Raw genomic sequence first — 20,333 nt, forward strand, 5'->3', positions numbered from 1 at the left:
AAACGTTGCCAGTGGGTTCTGAAATCCTTGGGAACAAGGCCGCTCTGAACACGTAATTGTGGACAGGGGCCTTTGTACCCACGTGTGGATCTTTAAACTGCCACCATAAAGTTGAAAAATGTTTGAAACGCTACTTTTTATCACCATATGATATCTCCATTACCACTAGTAGGAGCACCTAGTTGCATATTACTTATATGCTTCTGGTATATCTTGGACCTCTTTGGGCTATATTTAGCTTTGTTATTAATACGATAATGTCACTGGTTCCTGTGATCAAGGATTTGTGGATAGGTTGCTTGGCAACCTAAGATACTGTCGTTCACATGACCATAGCAGTGGAACGCACTGGAACGCAATACATCATCATTGCGCTCCATATGCGTCCTGCTGCTTAGCAACTTTTTACTTCCGCCTCTGGGCATTACATCCTGATTACCACGAGTGATACAGCTGAACAACATGCTGTATGTCTAAGGTTCTATATACCAATGTTACTCCTGAAGTTTTGATTGGTGAGTGGACATATGACGATATATTCAACACTTCTGTTTGCATAAATGATTATGGCCTAATCAGTTGTTTTTAACCAGAGTTATATTATTTATTTTGATGCACGTTACTGTATATGCACTATTACACTTTATGTTTCATTTTACTGTTTATTTTTGATACATTAAACTATGTATAATACATGTTTTCAGACACGTATCACTGTAACTCATGATAATGAGATCAATTAAGTTAAATGGGCTCTACCCTATATATATTTTGAGTATTAGATGTGTCACTAGGCTTGAGAAAGATCCTAATGTAGGATTGAAACGTTGCTGTTATATTTGGATTGAATAAACCACCATTTTTTCAACTTGGAGTGCCGCAAAGTTTTCTTTCTTCTATATATATATATATATATATATATATATATATATATATATATATATATATATATACACACATGTTCTTTTACTGTATGTGTTATCTGCCTGAGGAAGATGCCAGTCCGGCGTTGAAACGCATAGCACTCTGTTTACCTTGCTTTTATGCAATAAACCAACTTTTTATCACAACCAAGCAGCGCCTACAAGTATCCCTCTTTTTTATTTTGTTTCTACGCATCTATTTAGGGAAGAAGCAGGCAGCTGATATTCTATCTGTAATGGAGTGGCCAGCGCAGTCACCAGATCTCAACCCCATAGAGCTGTTGTGGGTGCAGCTTGACCGTATGGTACGCAAGAAGTGCCCATCAAGCCAATCCAACTTGTGAGAGGGGCTTCTGGAAGCATGGGGTGAAATTTCTCCCGATTACCTCAGCAAATTAACAGAATCGCAAAGGTCTGCAATGCTGTAACTGCTGCAAATGGAGCATTCTTTGACGAAAGCAAAGTTTGAAGGAGAAAATTATTATTTCAAATAAAAATCATTATTTCTAACCTTGTCAATGTCTTGACTATATTTTCTAGTCATTTTGCAACTCATTTGATAAATATAAGTGTGAGTTTTCATGGAAAACACAAAATTGACTGGGTGACCCCAAACTTTTGAACGGTAGTGTGTGTGTATATATATATATATATATATATATATATATATTTATTTATTTATTTATTTATATGCATCTGTACAGTATGTATATCCAAAAAAGAGAAAACTAAGCAGCACTCCAAAAAACTTGGGTTTATTCATCCAACATCCACCCTCTCTTTGACTTGGATAAAACATAAAACCCTCATATAGAGTGTGAAACGTTGTAGTGGATGTTGGATGTATAAACCCAAGTTTTTTGGAGTGCTGCTTCGTTTTCTCTTTTTTGGATATACATTACACAAGAAGAGGTCACTTCTTGTTTGAAAGCATAGCACCGGCCTTAACAGGCAAGGAATCACAGTGCTGCTCCTATCTATGATATTTCTGTACTGTATGTATAAATCCTATATAATATGAAGGAATTTTGAGGTAGGTTTTTTTCTGCCTGTAAAATACTCCCCTGTGTGAACAGGGCCTAAGGCTGGGGTTACATGGTGACTTTGGCCACGACACAAATCACCCGGCCAAAGATCGCTATGTCCCATAGCCTGCACCGCAATTAATTAAAGTCAATGTGGTCGCATTGCGATCTGCAAGTAACTGCGACATGACAGTTTGGATTTCTTGCCACTGTCATGTCACGGCGACTTGTGCATTGCGACAGAACCACATTGACTTTTATTACATGCAATTTAGAATACCGGACATAGCAATCTTTGGCCGGGTGACCTGCGTCGCGCGTGACCAAAGTTGCCGTGTAAGGCTGGATTCACACAAGGTCATTACGTCCGTAATTGACGGACGTATTTCGGCCGCAAGTCCTGGACCGAACACAGTGCAGGGAGCCGGGTTCCTAGCATCATAGTTATGTACGATGCTAGGAGTCCCTGCCTCGCTGCCGGACAACTGTCCCGTACTGTAATCATGTTTTACTAGTGCGACCAGAGTGCTAGTAGTGCTCTGCCCGGGACTATGGCTCTGGGGCTGCCCCTGACAACACTGTCCATATATGGACAGTGACGTCAGGGGTTTCTCCTGAGGTGGAATTCCCAGCCAGAGCATCGGCAATTCTCTGGCTGGGGCTTCCACTCCTAGAGGGAACCCCATAGGCGCTACCTACAGGGAGGGAGGCTGTGTGGTACTACCAGGGACGGGGGCTGTGTGGCACTACCTGGGAGGAGGGTGCTGTGTAACACTACTTGGGAGGTGGCGGCTGCGTGGCACTACCTGGGAATGGGGCTGCGTGGTAGTATCTGGGAGGGGGGCTGTGTGGCACTATTTACAGATGGCACTAAATTTATGGGTGTACAAACTATAGGCCTAACTTCTATATGGGGGCATAAACAGGACCTAACGTCTATATGGGGGGCACAAAGTGACGTTTTCTTGCCATTTTACTGCCGCCGTGATTTCCCATATGCCATGAGTTCCAATATGACAGATTTTATCCCCTGGAAGTAAACAAAGAAGGTGCCCATTGAATAACTGCAAGCAGAGATCTTAAAAGCCATGAGGAATTGACACAGAACGTTTATTGGAAAAAAAAATTATTATACAAAGAATAACATTTATTTCTGAAATTGTAAGTTTACAACCGATCAGATTCCAGCTACCATTTTTCTATTGGAAAATTAAAGCCATCACCCGATTGTTGCTTTTTATTAACACCTCTACTTTGTACTACAAAAAACAAATGCACCTGTTGCATCTATAAAATAATAAATCTTAAACATCAGGCCACCATTCATTTAGGTGATTATACCGTTGCATTTTGTTTAGATATCTTTTGTTATTACCACCTGTACATTCAGAAATCCCGTATTTGGCAATCAAAAATCTTTTTGGCTCCCCGAAGAACATGTTTAAAAAAGAATATTTTAGCTCTAAAACCTGCCTCGTCCTCTACTAAACAGAGGACTCATTGTGTGCCTCTACCTCTGCACCTGTTACTATGGAAATGGCCTAGGTGGGGACACATTTCTCAGGAGTATCAGAAAGTTGGATGAATCCCACTCTTTGTTTAGCTCAGATCTGTGGTCTGTTGCTCCTGCGTTCCTGTCACACCTGGGAGACAGGTTAGCTCTGATTCCTGTGCTATATTCACATATTGTCAACATAGCTGCAGATTGAAATGCCAGGCCCTAAATAGTAGCGTGCGGGTCATCTAAAGGGAAAAGTAAAATATCTCCGACTAGGAATCCAGGCGTATTTTGTTTAGGCTGTTATAAAATTGAGTGTTTAGGGTCTTGGATCATCCGTGAGGTTATTTTTCACCCTCAACAGATCTTTGCTATTCTATCATTTACTTGCAATATGGGACATTTATTAAAACTAGTGCCCAATCATATTGCTGCTCCTATTTTTCCAACTTACCTGTAAGCTACTACGTATCTATAGGCTACACCATTGCTTTTATTTGGACCAGTTTTGTTTTTTAAAATAATTTTCCCCCTTTGTACCTTTAAGGCCTGGTTCCCACAGGTCAGGTACGCTGCGTAAAACCTGTGCAGCGATACGACCTGGAACCAGCAGCACCTTCCGTTCCACTGCGAAAAAAAACGATCACACTTGCCCCCTCCCTCTTCTCTGCGCATAGTCCGGCCTCCTGGGATGACTTTGCAGGCCATGTGACGCTGCAGCCTGTGGTTGGTTGCAGCGGTCACATGGGATGCAACATCATCCCATCATCATCATTTTTTTTTTTTTCTTGCGCAACATTTACACTTCTCATCACTCACCTGTTCTTCACCATTTTCACACCAACATATATTCGCACACATTTTTCCACCACATACTATATGTCTTATTAATCTCATCACCTCAGTTGTCTATTATTTCCAGACTGTATATATCTTGACAACCACATATGTTTTTTCTTTATTGTATTTTTCTTATTATTCTTTATGCACATATTGACTTACTTTTTTCACTATCTATTATTATGTACAGCTGTATATACAGATGTAAATAACATTATTCCTTATTTTTCAATTACATTTATTAACATTGAAACTATTGATATTTATTTATATATATATTTTTATACTCTACATTTATCTCTATGCATTCTTATGCACAGTGTATGCACAGATTCAAGAAATCTTTTTATATGTGCAGTATATTAATTGATGTATATATATGCATATATATCTATATACAGTCACACCTAATAAAAACCTATTTATTGTATACTTATTTTTCATGTACAATTGTGTGTATATATATTTGTTACTGTTCACTGGTGCAAATTCAGTTTAATTTCTTTATTTCTATATCATGTGATACATTCCCAACAGTGGTGTTTTAATTTTATTTTAAGTCAGTCCATAACATATTTATTGTTTATTTATTCATCTATTTTCTGCTATTCTTTTTTGGTTATTTATAATGATCTATATTATACTATTCTTATATATGTGCATTGGTTCGCCACATACACCATCTACTCATTGCGCTAATCATGTACTTTATGTGTTCAAACTGCCTTTTACGGACTATATTTCATCAGCATTACTTAGCCGTGTGCTATTTCCCTGTGTCACTCTCTCATTGGTGGTTGGTGGCCGGCCCCCGTTTCCGTCACTTGTGACGCGTCTGTTTGCTTGATCCACGTGACCGGGTCTTTCTGACGCGGTCACGTGTTTCCGGTTCCAGCTCGTCGCGGCTGGCGCTTTCATGGGCGTGGCCTCCCTGCCATCCAGGAGACAGCGACCTGTAAATATACAGGGCGTTTAGTTTCATTATCTAGCACTTATACCAGGTGCAACAATCTTTAGCCATTGGTTCGATCCCATATAATTAGTCCCTGACTTCAATTCAACACCACCTCCAGACGTTGGGGTGGATTTCAGCTGTGGCTCTTCCCGTTTTTCCTCATGGGTATGTTAGACTTCCATTTCATGCTTCATTTACTTCTTTAACATATCTCTTCCACTTCCTCCTATGCATGTTTAATCAATCTGCATGCACAGTTTATGTGTTGTGTCCAGCATTTTATTTGTACTCTGTTCAAATACTACTCATTGTTTGAATTTTCTGGTCATTATCTGTATTTATATCATGTTCATCTTGTGCCGTTGAGCCATGTCTACATATGTTCAAATTGTTCTTGTTGGCCATTGACATATATTAGATATTTACAAACTTACATTATAGTCAATTATGGTCACCTGCACTAGCTATACATACCATTTCCTTTGGGGAACCTACACATCTTACTAGTCATTTGTGTATATTTGGGTAATTCCCAGTTGAGTTTCCGTGTTTTAACTGTTGGTCTATGGATTTTTAATCATTATTGTACTATTTAACTTATGTCAATAAAGTATTTTTGTATTTTTCACTATTTCTTCGTTTCTTAGCATTCATTCCTTTTTCGGTTCTATATATTTAGTTGTGATGCTTTTTGGGTTTAACACCCTAGAATCAACCCATTGAACCTCATATGTACTTAATTTACTTTATATTGGGGCATATTCATTCATGTTGCTTTTTCGGTTTGGTTATTGGTTCTGCTTCTGTTTTTTTACAGATAGTTCCAGCAATTCCACTATGGACTTTCGTGTCAGAGAACAGTCATGGCTGTCACTAATGTCTAATGTTTTTAAAGAGGAATCCATAGCCACAGGGGCTGGCAATCAGAGTAACCTCAGAGAATCACAAAATATTTTCAAAAATCTCATTCATAAGAGAATGAAGGTTTGGTGGAATCGTGCTTTTCTACAAAACTATCTTCAACGTGGTCTTATCCCGAGGGGATTACGGATCCAAGTCTTTCTATCATTTCCCATAGATGATGAAAATTTTACATCTCTATGGGAAGACAACTGCAATTCCTGTTCGCGTTGCATGATGGAATTGTTGATAGACCTTAATCGTAAATCTTTAGACCACATGGATGGTGAATTAGAAAAAATACAATTACGATTAAAATCAGAAATGTCTACAGATAGTCTTGAAATTTTCACCACACAATTAGATCAATAGTGTATAACGTGGGAAAAGGAAATTGAGTCCGCTAAAACTAAGAAATTTAGTCGTGATAATGATGACTATATTCAAAAGAAAATGTATCGTTGGAATCAGAGAACGACCAATATACCAATTGCTCGCTCCTCATCCATTTCATCCACATCGTCACTCAGTGACCATCACGAAATGGCTCTACGCAGCACGGGGTCTAGACACACTATCAATAGACAGAAACGGAAGGCTAACTATAACAACTCTGTGTATCCGAAGAGAAAGACCAACAAGGGAGTTGAACACATGCCTAGATACCATGACAACGACTCTAGTCTGGGTCAACGGGGCATGAAGGTAATTAACCTGTCCAAACATACACTGACTAAAAGTGATATTTCCCTGTTGGAAAAAGGTTTAACATTCTCCCCTGCTTCTCCATTTGACCCTTTTCTAGCAGTGAAAGATCTGCAATATAGTTTGTAATTGGATTGAGAATTGGCTCAAGGACCGTATCCAGAGAGTTGCGGTCAATGATTCCTACTCTGAATGGTCCCCAGTTATAAGTGGTGTAACCCAGGGTTCAGTGCTGGGACCACTATTATTCAACTTATTTATTAATGATATAGAGGATGGGATTAATAGCACTATTTCTATTTTTCAGATGACACCAAGCTATGCAATATAGTTCAGACTATGGAAGATGTTTGTGAATTGCAGGCAGATTTAAACAAACTAAGTGTTTGGGCGTCCACTTGGCAAATGAAGTTTAATGTAGATAAATGTAAAGTTATGCACCTGGGTACGAACAACCTGCATGCATCATATGTCCTAGGGGGAGCTACACTGGGGGAGTCACTTGATTAGAAGGATCTGGGTGTAATTGTAAATCATAAACTAAATAACAGCATGCAGTGTCAATCAGCTGCTTCAAAGGCCAGCAAAATATTGTCGTGTATCAAAAGAGGCATGGACTCTCGGGACAGGTTTGTAATATTACCACTTTACAAAGCATTAGTGAGGCCTCATCTAGAATATGCAGTCCAGTTCTGGGCTCCAGTTCATAGAAAGGATGCCCTGGAGTTGGAAAAAATACAAAGAAGAGCAACGAAGCTAATAAGGGGCATGGAGAATTTAAGTTATGAGGAAAGATTAAAAGAACTAAACCTATTTAGCCTTGAGAAAAGACGACTAAGGGGGGACATGATTAACTTATATAAATATATGAATGGCACATACAAAAAATATGGTGAAAACCTGTTCCATGTAAAACCCCCTCAAAAAACAAGGGGGCACTCCCTCCGTCTGGAAAAAGAAAGGTTCAACCTGCAGAGGCGACAAGCCTTCTTTACTGTGAGAATGGTGAATTTATGGAATAGCCTACCGCAGGAGCTGGTCACAGCAGGGACAGTAGATGGCTTTAAAAAAGGCTTAGATAATTTCCTAGAACAAAAAAATATTAGCTCCTATGTGTAGAAATGTTTTACTTCCCTTTTCCCATCCCACTTCCCCTTTCCCATCCCTTGGTTGAACTTGATGGACATGTGTCTTTTTTCAACTGTACAAACTATGTAACTATGTAACTATTTGGAAGATCTTTGATTTTAAAAAAATGGTATTTTAAGGAAGAGGACACTATATTCACAACAACTGAAGAAAGGGAAACCTTGAGAACACTAGAGGAGTTATACAATCAGGATGAATCCACATCTGAAGGTAAGATACCTGATTGTATAAAGAGAAAATCTACCAAATTTCCTCCTCTTTCAATTTGTCCTGCTGTGGATCTTTTCGTCTAATTAGTCTCTGATGAATGGGTGACCATTCCAAGTAGTATCAAAAATGATAATCTGACAAGGTCCGAAAGGGAGAGCTTAGAGCGGATTAAATCATGGCATGATGTAGTAATAAAACCAGCAGACAAAGGGGGTAATGTGGTATTATGGCCATGACAGATGTATGTAAATGAGGCGAATCGCCGATTAAGACATGTTTCCTGTTATAAAAAACTTACTTTCAACTCCTTGTTGTCCTTTAGTTCGGAGTTAATGCAGATTCTACAGGGAGCCATGGATAAAGGAATTATCTCAAAATCACTGAATGATTCCTTATATGTAATGGAACCAACTATACCGACACTGTACTTACTACCGAAAGTACATAAGGACACAAAAAACCCTCCAGGTAGGCCCATCATTTCAGGGTCTGGGGGTTTGACAGAGAGAATTTGCAAGTGGATTGATTTCCATTTGAAACCACTAGTTGAATGCCTTCCGTCATACCTTCGAGATTCAGCCGATTTGTTGCTGAAAATCGATGGGATACATCTGGACTCCGATCATATTTTGGTCACATGTGACGTTGAGTCCCTATATCCGAGCATTCAACATCAGGATGGTTTATATGCAGTTGAGAATTTTTTATTGATGAGCAATGTCGAGAAAGAGGTTTCTCAATTAATTTTATCTTTGTTGGACTTCGTCCTCAAACATAATTTTTTCACTTTTAATGACTCTTTTTACCTACAGCTCCAGGGAACGGCAATGGGGGCAGCTTGTACTACCTCTTATGCCAATTTGTTCCTGGGGCTGTGGGAAAGGGACCTCTTTCTGTCAGATCGTGTGCCATCGATGAGTCGGGTCCATTTCTGGGCCAGATTCATCGATGACATATTTTTGATCTGGCAGGGCACTTCAGATGAACTACTATTATTCATCAAAACACTCAATCATAATACTCTCAACATTAATCTTACTTATAAGTGGAGTTACCAGAGTGTAGACCTTTTGTATATTATGATTAAAAAAGACTCTAACGTTTTTTTACAGACCGACCTTTATCGCAAAACAACATAAATTAACTCCTTGTTGCATGCAACCTCTTCACACCCTCGACATGTAATCGAAGCAATTCCAACTGGACAATTTCTTTGTGTGAAAAAGATCTGCTCGACCCCTGAGGATTTTAAACTTTGATCGGACGAACTAAAGGATAGATTTATTCAAAGGGGCTATAGCCATCGGTATATCCGTAAAGCATGTCATCGAGCCCAGAAAACTCCACGAGATCACCTCCTTAAAACGGCTATCAATGATCAACACAAATCTAAGGTGAGATTCGTGACAACGTATAATTCACGTTGGGTTGAAATGCGCAACATTCTGAGTCAATTTTGGCCGGTCTTATTGACTGACCCAATATTGCAAAGGGTGCTGCCTGATTACCCTGCCATGGCACCTCGTAGAGCACGCAACTTGCGTAACTCTATAGTACATAGTTACTTAACACCAAATAAACCGGGGAAAGTTTTTGGCACCAAAGGCCCAAAATGGGGTTGCAAACCTTGTGGGGATTGCCTGAGTTGCCCCAATATTGAATGTTCCGAATTCTTTACCGACTCTAGTGGCATGAATCAATTTAAAATCTGTTGGTCAATCACATGTAAAACCAAGGGAGTTATCTATCATGCAACATGGCCATGTCCAAAAGTATACATAGGCATGACCACCCGAGAACTACGTGTGCGTGTTAGTGAACATGTTAGTAATATAGAGAACGCCAAAACAGCAGTAGATGTGGAGCTATTAAAAACGATTCCCAAACACTTCCGCCTCCACCATGCATGGGATTCCAGACTTTTGAAAGTGAAAGGGATTAATCACATCAATACCAATATGAGAGGTGGGGACCTGAAAAAACTTATTTTACAGAAAGAGTGTAAATGGATTTGGAAACTCCAAACGGTTTTTCCTAATGGTCTAAACGAAACCATCGGTTTCTCTGCATTCCTCTGATTGCCTGCTCATTTTTAGGGGTGTTGGGTTTAGATTTTATTGTTTTAATCTATTTGGTGTGATTTTTAACTAATTATATTTCTCGTTACACAGATGAGAAACATACTAATGTTTCAATTCTAATTGTTGAAGTCTCTTCCTTTTCTTTTGGGATTCCCATGGACAACCTGGATGTCATCTCTGCCCTGTAATCACCGACCTGAATATTCCATTACATTCTGACTTATATATATTGCTGTTGATCTTTTTGACATTTTTTCAGTATGTCCTTTTGAACATCTTTGTGTATGTGTATACATGCAATAACACATTTGATAATATAGACACTGCACTTACGTATCCATATTTCATAATATATAGTCACTTACAATAATATATGGTTAGATTGCATATATAGGAAATCGTACTATATATTTATGCTTTGTCATGTCCTGGTTTATAGTGTACACATATAGGTTTGTTAACACTAACCTCTACACGATATTTTGCATAAATTCTATACTCTCGCGTACTTTCACTTGTTTTCTTTTTGTTTTATTCAACTATTCTTCAGTTGATCCTGTTCACTTTTTTATCTATATGCATGCATACATACATATTTATATGCATGCATATTCCTACCTCACATTTCACATTTGTCATTTATTTTCATGTATATCATTATATATATATATTCTTTTATTATTATTATTTTTTTTTTCTTGCGCAACATTTACACTTCTCATCACTCACCTGTTCTTCACCATTTTCACACCAACATATATTCACACACATTTTTCCACCACATACTATATGTCTTATCAATCTCATCACCTCAGTTCTCTATTATTTCCAGACTGTATATATCTTGACAACCACATATGTTTTTTTAAATTATATTTTTGTTAAGGATCTGCCAGGCACAGCTTCTGTATCCACGCCCATAGGTAATCAGTCTGCACCTGCTTCTATGTCTGTGAGACTGACTCCATCTTCCACCACTCAGGATGGCAGGCTTAGGAGTGGGAGAGCCTATCACAGCCTGGCCAGACGGAGCTAGCTCCCACCCTCTGTCTATTTATACCTGCCTTTCCTGTTCCTCCTTGCTTGTGATTCTTCTCTGTTGGTTTCCTGGCCCTGCTGCAGCTTCTTGAACTACTTGTCCCTGCTTCGTATTGACCCTGGCTTACTGACTACTCTTCTGCTCTGCGTTTGGTACCTTGTACACTCCTGGTTTGACTCAGCTTGTTCACTACTCTCCTGCTCTGCGTTTGGCACCTCGTAATCTCCTGGTTTGACTCGGCTCGTTTACTACTCTTGTTGCTCACGGTGTTGCCGTGGGCAACTGCCCCGTTTCCCTTTGTTCTGTGTTTCCTTGTCTGGTTGTCTGTCGTGCACTTATTGAGTGTAGGGACCGTCGCCCAGTTGTACCCCGTCGCCTAGGGCGGGTTGTTGCAAGTAGGCAGGGACTGAGTGGCGGGTAGTTTAGGGCGCACTTGTCTGTTTCCCTATCCCTGTCATTACAATTTTTCTTATTATTCTTTATGCACATATTGACTTACTTTTTTCACTATCTATTATTATGTACAGCTGTAAATACCATTATTCCTTATTTTTCAATTACATTTATTAACATTGAAACTATTGATATTTATTTATATATATATTTTTATACTCTACATTTATCTCTATGCATTCTTATGCACAGTGTATGCACATATTCAATAAATCTTTTTATATGTGCAGTATATTAATTGATGTATATATATGCATATATATCTATATACAGTCACACCTAATAAAAACCTATTTATTGTATACTTATTTTTCATGTACAATTGTGTGTATATATATTTGTTACTGTTCACTGGTGCAAATTCAGTTTAATTTCTTTATTTCTATATCATGTGATACATTCCCAACAGTGGTGTTTTAATTTTATTTTAAGTCAGTCCATAACATATTTATTGTTTATTTATTCATCTATTTTCTGCTATTCTTTTTTGGTTATTTATAATGATCTATATTATACTATTCTTATATATGTGCATTGGTTCGCCACATACACCATCTACTCATTGCGCTAATCATGTACTTTATGTGTTCAAACTGCCTTTTACGGACTATATTTCATCATCATTACTTAGCCGTGTGCTATTTCCCTGTGTCACTCTCTTATTGGTGGTTGGTGGCCGGCCCCCGTTTCCGTCACTTGTGACGTGTCTGTTTGCTTGATCCACGTGACCGGGTCTTTCTGACGCGGTCACGTGTTTCCGGTTCCAGCTCGTCGCGGCTGGCGCTTTCGTGGGCGTGGCCTCCCTGCCATCCAGGAGACAGCGACCTGTAAATATACAGGGCGTTTAGTTTAATTATCTAGCACTTATACCAGGTGCAACAATCTTTAGCCATTGGTCCGATCCCATATAATTAGTCCCTGACTTCAATTCAACACCACCCCCAGACGAAGGCATTTGCGCCGAAACGCGCGTTGGGGTGGATCTCAGCTGTGCCTCTTCCCGTTTTTCATCATGGGTATGTTAGACTTCCATTTCATGCTTCATTTACTTCTTTAACATATCTCTTCCACTTCCTCCTATGCATGTTTAATCATTCTGCATGCACAGTATATGTATGGTGTCCAGCGTTTTGTTTGTACTCTGTTCAAACACTACTCATTGTTTGAATTTTCTGGTCATTATGTGTATTTATATTATGTTCATCTTGTGCCGTTGGGCCATGTCTACATATGTTCAAATTGTTCTTGTTGGCCATTGACATATATTCGATATTTACAAACTTACATTCTAGTCAATTATGGTCACCTGCACTAGCTATACATACCATTTCTGTAAAGGATCTGTCAGGCACAGCTTCGGGGTTAACTCCCTTAATTAATCAGTCAGCACCTGAATCTACATCCCTGAGACTGACGCCAGCTTCCACCACTCAGGCTGGCAGGCTTAGGAGTGGGAGAGCCTATCGCAGCCTGGCCAGACTCAGCTAGCTCCCGCCCTCTGTCTATTTATACCTGCATTTCCTGTTCCTCCTTGCTTGTTATTCTTTTTCGTGTGGTTTCCTGGCCCAGCTACAGCTCCTTCTATTTTGTTCCTGCTCCATACTGACCCTGGCTTACTGACTACTCTTCTGCTCTTCGTTTGGTACCTCGCACACTCCTGGCTTGACTCGGCTCGTTCACCACTCTGGTTGCTCACGGTGTTGCCGTGGGCAACTGCCCCTTTCCCTTGCTTGTATTCCCTTGTATGTTTGTCGTGTTTGTCGTGCACTTACTGAGTGCAGGGACCGCCGCCCAGTTGTACCCCGTCGCCTAGGGCGGGTCGTTGCAAGTAGGCAGGGACAGAGAACTTCCGCGCCTAAGTGATCATCGGGGAGGTCACTTGGGCGCACAGGTATTTCCAGTAAATAGGAAACGTACTAAGATCTTGCTTCCCTTTCAGGTCTCTTTTGGTGGTAGGTCTGCTACCGGCAGTGCCTTCGTGGATTCAGGGTCCTCTACTAATATTATGTCTGTGGAATTTGCTATGTCTCTTGCTATGCCTCTGATTGATTTGCCTAAACGTGTCCCGGTAGTGGGTATCGACTCCACTCCTCTTGCTAATGGTTATTTTACACAGCATACCCCTGTTTTTGAACTCCTTGTTGGCTCCATGCATTTGGAGCAATGCTCTGTACTATTGATGCAGGGATTATCGTACGATTTGGTTCTAGGCCTTCCCTGGTTGCAGTTGCATAATCCCACGTTTGACTGGAATACTGGGGAGCTAACCAAATGGGGTAATGAATGTTGTACGTCATGTTTTTCTGTTAATTCTATTTCTCCCCCTGAGGAGGCGAATACGCTACCCGAGTTTGTTCAGGACTTCGCTGATGTTTTCTCTAGGGAGGCCTCCGAAGTGTTACCTCCTCATAGAGAATACGATTGCGCTATCGAATTGGTACCAGGAGCTAAGCTTCCTAAGGGTAGGATATTTAATCTTTCTTGTCCCGAACGTGAAGCCATGAGAGAGTATATCCAGGAATCCCTGGCCAAGGGTTACATTCGTCCCTCTTCTTCTCTGGTAGGTGCTGGCTTCTTCTTCGTGGGGAAGAAGGATGGTGGTCTTAGGCCATGCATTGACTACCGTAGCCTGAATAAGGTCACGGTAAGGAACCAGTATCCCCTTCCTTTGATTCCTGATCTCTTTAATCAGATTCAGGGGGCCCAATGGTTCTCTAAATTGGATCTACGGGGGGCGTATAACCTTATTCGCATCAAAGAGGGGGATGAGTGGAAGACTGCGTTTAACACGCCCGAAGGCCATTTAGAATACCTCGTCATGCCCTTTGGGTTGTGTAATGCCCCTGCGGTCTTCCAGAATTTCATAAATGAGATTTTGAGAAATTACCTGGGGATATTTCTTGTAGTGTACCTTGATGACATACTGGTGTTTTCCAAGGACTGGTCCTCCCACATTGAGCATGTCAGGAAGGTGCTCCAGGTCCTTCGGGAAAACAAACTGTTTGCCAAAACTGAAAAATGTGTGTTTGGGGTACAGGAGATACCATTTTTGGGTCAAATCCTCACTCCTCATGAATTCCGCATGGACCCCGCCAAGGTTCAGGCTGTGGCGGAATGGGTCCAACCTGCCTCCCTGAAGGCGTTACAGTGTTTTTTGGGGTTCGCTAATTATTACAGGAGATTTATTGCTAACTTCTCGGTCATCGCTAAGCCTCTTACGGACCTCAATCGCAAAGGTGCTGATCTCCTCCACTGGCCTCCTGAGGCTGTCCAGGCTTTTGAGGTCCTTAAAGGGAATGTGTTGCCAGAAAAACATGTTTTTTTAAAAAAAATTAAACATTTAGTGTGTGGGTGATTAAACATTGTTTAAATTTTTTTTATTTTTTTTGCACGAGTCTGGAAATATTATAAATTATTTCTAATTTATAATACTACCCATTTTTGGCCACTAGATGGAGCTGTTCCCAAAGTTGCAGCATTGCAACATTGGGTTAAAAGCCCTCGCTCTAGTGAGCTCTCAGCATTCCCCCCTCCTTTATCCTGGCTAGTGCCGGGATAAACGAGGGGTTTGAACGGTGTAACCTCCTACACTGTGTGTCGCCATTTTTTGAGCTAACCCACAGTGTAGTAGGTTAACATACAGTGGTAAACACACACAAACACGAACATACATTGAGATCTCTTACCTGCTCCTGCCGCCGCGGCTCCCTCCGACCCGTCCGCTCTGTTTGCTGCCGCTGGTGCAAGTGCACAAATCCGGAAGCCGCGACCGGAAGTAGTAATATTACTGTCCGGCCGCGACTTCCGGTCCACAGGAAAATGGCGCCGGACGGCGCCAATTTCGAATAGGACTGTGTGGGAGCGGCGCATGCGCAGTTCCCACACAGACGCCGTACACTGCAGTCAATGGGACGGGAGCCGTTCGCAGTCCCTATGGGACTGTGGCTGCCGTATTCCATGTCTGTATGTGTCGTTAATCGACACACACAGAAATGGAACAAAAAATGGCAGCCCCCATAGGGAAGAAAAAGTGTAAAAATAAGAAAAAGTAAAACACAAACACACAAATGAATATAAACGTTTTTAATAAAGCACTAACATCTTTAACATATAAAAAAATAATTTGTGATGACACTGTTCCTTTAAGAAGTGCTTTATCTCGGCCCCGGTGCTGGTTCAGCCCAACCAAATGGAGCCATTTATCGTGGAAGTTGACGCATCTGAGGTGGGAGTGGGGGCTGTCTTGTCCCAGGGTACCAGGTCCCTCACCCATCTCCGCCCCTGTGCCTACTTCTCCAGGAAGTTTTCGCCAACTGAGAGTAACTATGATATTGGCAACCGCGAACTCTTGAAGAGTGGCGCCACTTCCTGGAGGGGGCTAGACACCAGGTAACGGTCCTTACCGACCACAAGAATCTGGTTTTCCTAGAATCTGCCCCGAGGCTAAACCCGAGACAAGCTCGATGGGCGTTATTTTTTACCAGATTCAATTTTTTGGTTACCTATAGGGCTGGGTCTAAAAATATTAAGGCTGATGCCCTGTCGCGTAGCTTCATGGCCAGCCCTCCTTCGGAGGAAGATCCTGCTTGTATTTTGCCTCCAGGTATAATCATTTCCTCGATCGATTCTGATTTAGTCTCTGAAATTGCTGCTGATCAAGGTTCAGCTCCCGGGAACCTGAGAACAAGCTGTTTGTTCCCCTGCAATTCCGGCTAAGGGTACTTAGGGAAAATCATGACTCCGCACTATCTGGTCATCCAGGCATCCTGGGTACCAAACACCTCATTACCAGAAATTATTGGTGGCCTGGGTTGCCTAAAGACGTTAAGGCCTACGTCGCCTCTTGTGAGGTTTGTGCTAGGTCCAAGACTCCCAGGTCCCGACCAGCGGGCTTACTGCGTTCATTGCCCATTCCCCAGAGACCTTGGACACATATCTCCATGGATTTTATCACCGATTTGCCTCCATCCCAAGGCAAGTCGGTGGTGTGGGTGGTGGTAGACCGCTTCAGTAAGATGTGCCACTTTGTGCCCCTCAAGAAACTACCCAACGCCAAGACGTTGGCTACCTTGTTTGTCAAACACATCCTGCGTCTCCATGGGGTCCCTGTCAATATTGTTTCGGACAGAGGGGTACAATTTGTTTCATTGTTTTGGAGAGCCTTCTGTATGAAGTTGGGGATTGATCTGTCCTTCTCCTCTGCCTTCCATCCTGAAACCAATGGTCAAACGGAGAGGACTAATCAATCTCTAGAACAATACTTAAGGTGTTTTGTCTCTGACTGTCAATATGATTGGGTCTCATTCATTCCCCTTGCCGAATTTTCCCTTAATAACCGGGTCAGTAACTCGTCAGGGGTCTCTCCCTTTTTCTGTAATTTTGGGTTTAATCCACGGTTCTCCTCCGTTTCACCTGGTAGTTCCAACAATCCCGAGGTAGAGGTCATTCATCGGGAACTGTGCATAGTCTGGGCCCAGGTTCAGAAGAACCTAGAGGCGTCCCAGAGCGTACAAAAAACTCAGGCTGATAGAAAACGTTCTGCTAACCCCCTGTTTATGGTCGGGGATCTGGTGTGGTTGTCGTCTAGGAACTTGCGTCTCAAGGTTCCGTCCAAGAAGTTTGCTCCCCGGTTTATTGGGCCGTATAAGGACATTGAGGTCCTCAATCCTGTCTCCTTCCGGCTGGAGTTACCCCCGTCTTTTCGTATACATGACGTGTTTCATGCCTTCCTCCTTAAACGCTGCTCCCCGTCCTTGGCTCCCTCGAGGAGACCTCCTGTTCCCGTCCTCACCCCTGAGGGGGTGGAATTCGAGGTGGCCAGGATTGTGGACAGCAAGATGGTCCAAGGCTCCCTCCAGTACCTGGTCCATTGGAGAGGTTACGTGCCCGAGGAGAGGACTTGGGTACCCGCCCGGGATGTTCACGCTGGGGTATTGGTCAGGAGGTTCCACCTGCGTTTCCCCAGTAAGCCAGGTCCACTTAGAAAGGGTCCGGTGGCCCCTCATAAAAGGGGGGGTACTGTAAAGGATCTGCCAGGCACAGCTTCGGGGTTAACTCCCTTAATTAATCAGTCAGCACCTGAATCTACATCCCTGAGACTGACTCCAGCTTCCACCACTCAGGCTGGCAGGCTTAGGAGTGGGAGAGCCTATCGCAGCCTGGCCAGACTCAGCTAGCTCCCGCCCTCTGTCTATTTATACCTGCATTTCCTGTTCCTCCTTGCTTGTTATTCTTTTTCGTGTGGTTTCCTGGCCCAGCTACAGCTCCTTCTATTTTGTTCCTGCTCCATACTGACCCTGGCTTACTGACTACTCTTCTGCTCTTCGTTTGGTACCTCGCACACTCCTGGCTTGACTCGGCTCGTTCACCACTCTGGTTGCTCACGGTGTTGCCGTGGGCAACTGCCCCTTTCCCTTGCTTGTATTCCCTTGTATGTTTGTCGTGTTTGTCGTGCACTTACTGAGTGCAGGGACCGCCGCCCAGTTGTACCCCGTCGCCTAGGGCGGGTCGTTGCAAGTAGGCAGGGACAGAGTGGCGGGTAGATTAGGGCTCACTTGTCCGTTTCCCTACCCCCCGGTCACTACAATTTCCTTTTGGGGACCTACACATCTTACTAGTCATTTGTGTATATTTGGGTAATTCCCAGTTGAGTTTCCGTGTTTTAACTGTTGGTCTATGGATTTTTAATCATTATTGTACTATTTACCTTATGTCAATAAAGTATTTTTGTATTTTTCACTATTTCTTCGTTTCTTAGCATTCATTCCTTTCTCGGTTCTATGTGTCAATTTATATGGTAATAACTCCGGAATGCTTTTGCCTATCCAAGCGATTCTGAGATTGTTTTCTCGTGACATATTGTACTTCATGTTAGTGGAAAAATTTGGTCAATAAATTCATTGCTTATTTGTGAAAAACACCAAAATTTTGAGAAAATTGCAAAAATTATGATTTTTCTAATTTTAAATGTATCTGCTTGTAAAACAGATAGTAATACCACACAAAACATAAGGTATATAGAGAAGAAGTCCTCCAGCTCACCTGACACTTGCTGTGTGTGTCGCGGTCATCGCACGGGCTCTCGTGTCGGCACACGATGGGTATAGACAGGCAGAGGCAAAAGGGTTGAGTCCAGCGCTGAAGAGGGTAAAACGGAAACTAGTTCCAAGTTTACTAAATAATCGATTAAAAGGTCCAATAGGTTGGAGTCCTGGTGTGCAAAACGGGAGTAAATATCGATCCAGTCCTGAAGCCTACGCGTTTCAGACGTTAGGCACGTCCTTAATCATGGCTGTTGAAGTTTTGGATACTAGGGCCCCGGTTTTTATATGCATGAGTTCCGGTTTGTGCAGCTGGTTAGACTTGATTGCGTGTCAGCTTACGATAAATCATTGAAACGCAAGCCAAAGCGTCTCAAAGATTCTACATGCAGAATTGCTGAAAAGTAGAACGTAAATAAACTATACTTATGAAAGGATGAGGGGCAAAGCCTGGGGAAACAGAGAACGTATATTTCTAGCTGCAGGTTTTTAGTTGCAATCAGGAAGTGTTAGGACATCGCTTCTGTGAGTTACGTAACATTGACTTCTTTGTTTACATGCTAGATCTTGTGTGTGTAATTGGCTGGCCGGATCAGCCAATAGGAAGCAAGGGAACCTGACGGGCCTCCTGGAAACAGCTGGTGCTCCAAGTACGATGTTATTCTGGTAAGTAAATATATCGGGCTATCTACAAAAATTCATTGTTAAATTATTTCGGTTTTGCGAGGACTGTATATGAAAGGGGAAAGTTTAGATTAGTTTTTACTATGGAGCAACGTGGTATATTGATATATATAAAAAAGACGACATGTAGTTATAACGGGCGGCGTCTTGTTGAAAACTTGCGTTATAGTTTCTCAGGTTTATTTTGTGCGTGCAATTTATTTGGTTTGCGTTACTGTGGGCCGGCATAAACTAGTGTGAACTAGGAGTAAATGATATAGTGGGTCTATGCAGAAGGTGCTACTCTTGGATGTCCCAGGCTGAAAAACAATTATATATTGAACGGGTTGGGTATATATGATGTTTTAGTTTGTGTAAGATACAGGTAGTCTTGTAGTCAACTAATGAGGGAACTAAGAATATATTGCAGTTAATTAATTGGAAAAATAAGTTAATAGGGGAGGGCCCTTGGTATCTATGCGCTGGATCAAAGTATGGGTGTAGAGTGCAGGGAGTGTAGGGAAAAAGAAAACTTAGCAAAAAATTAAGAAAATAAGGTGAGCGTGAATGACTGGCTAAAAAAAGTCAAAATATTGTATCGATTGCATTACAAAAAGCACATGTTATGTATGCAAAAAATATTGATTGACTTTAGGGACAGACGGAGAGATATCATTGGCTTAAGACTGTTGCTCATAGAATTAGTTACTGTATAGATAATAGGATGTATCCTTTGGAATACAGACTAAAATATTAATACTGGAACATAAGTTCTTTCTTGAGGTTGAGTCCATGTGGGAACCTCGTTTTTAGTCTGTATATCCAGAAAGCTTCTCGCAGATGAGTTTTATG

Source organism: Rhinoderma darwinii, chromosome 7, assembly GCF_050947455.1.
Source record: "Rhinoderma darwinii isolate aRhiDar2 chromosome 7, aRhiDar2.hap1, whole genome shotgun sequence".
Classification (NCBI taxonomy): Eukaryota; Metazoa; Chordata; class Amphibia; order Anura; family Rhinodermatidae; genus Rhinoderma; species Rhinoderma darwinii.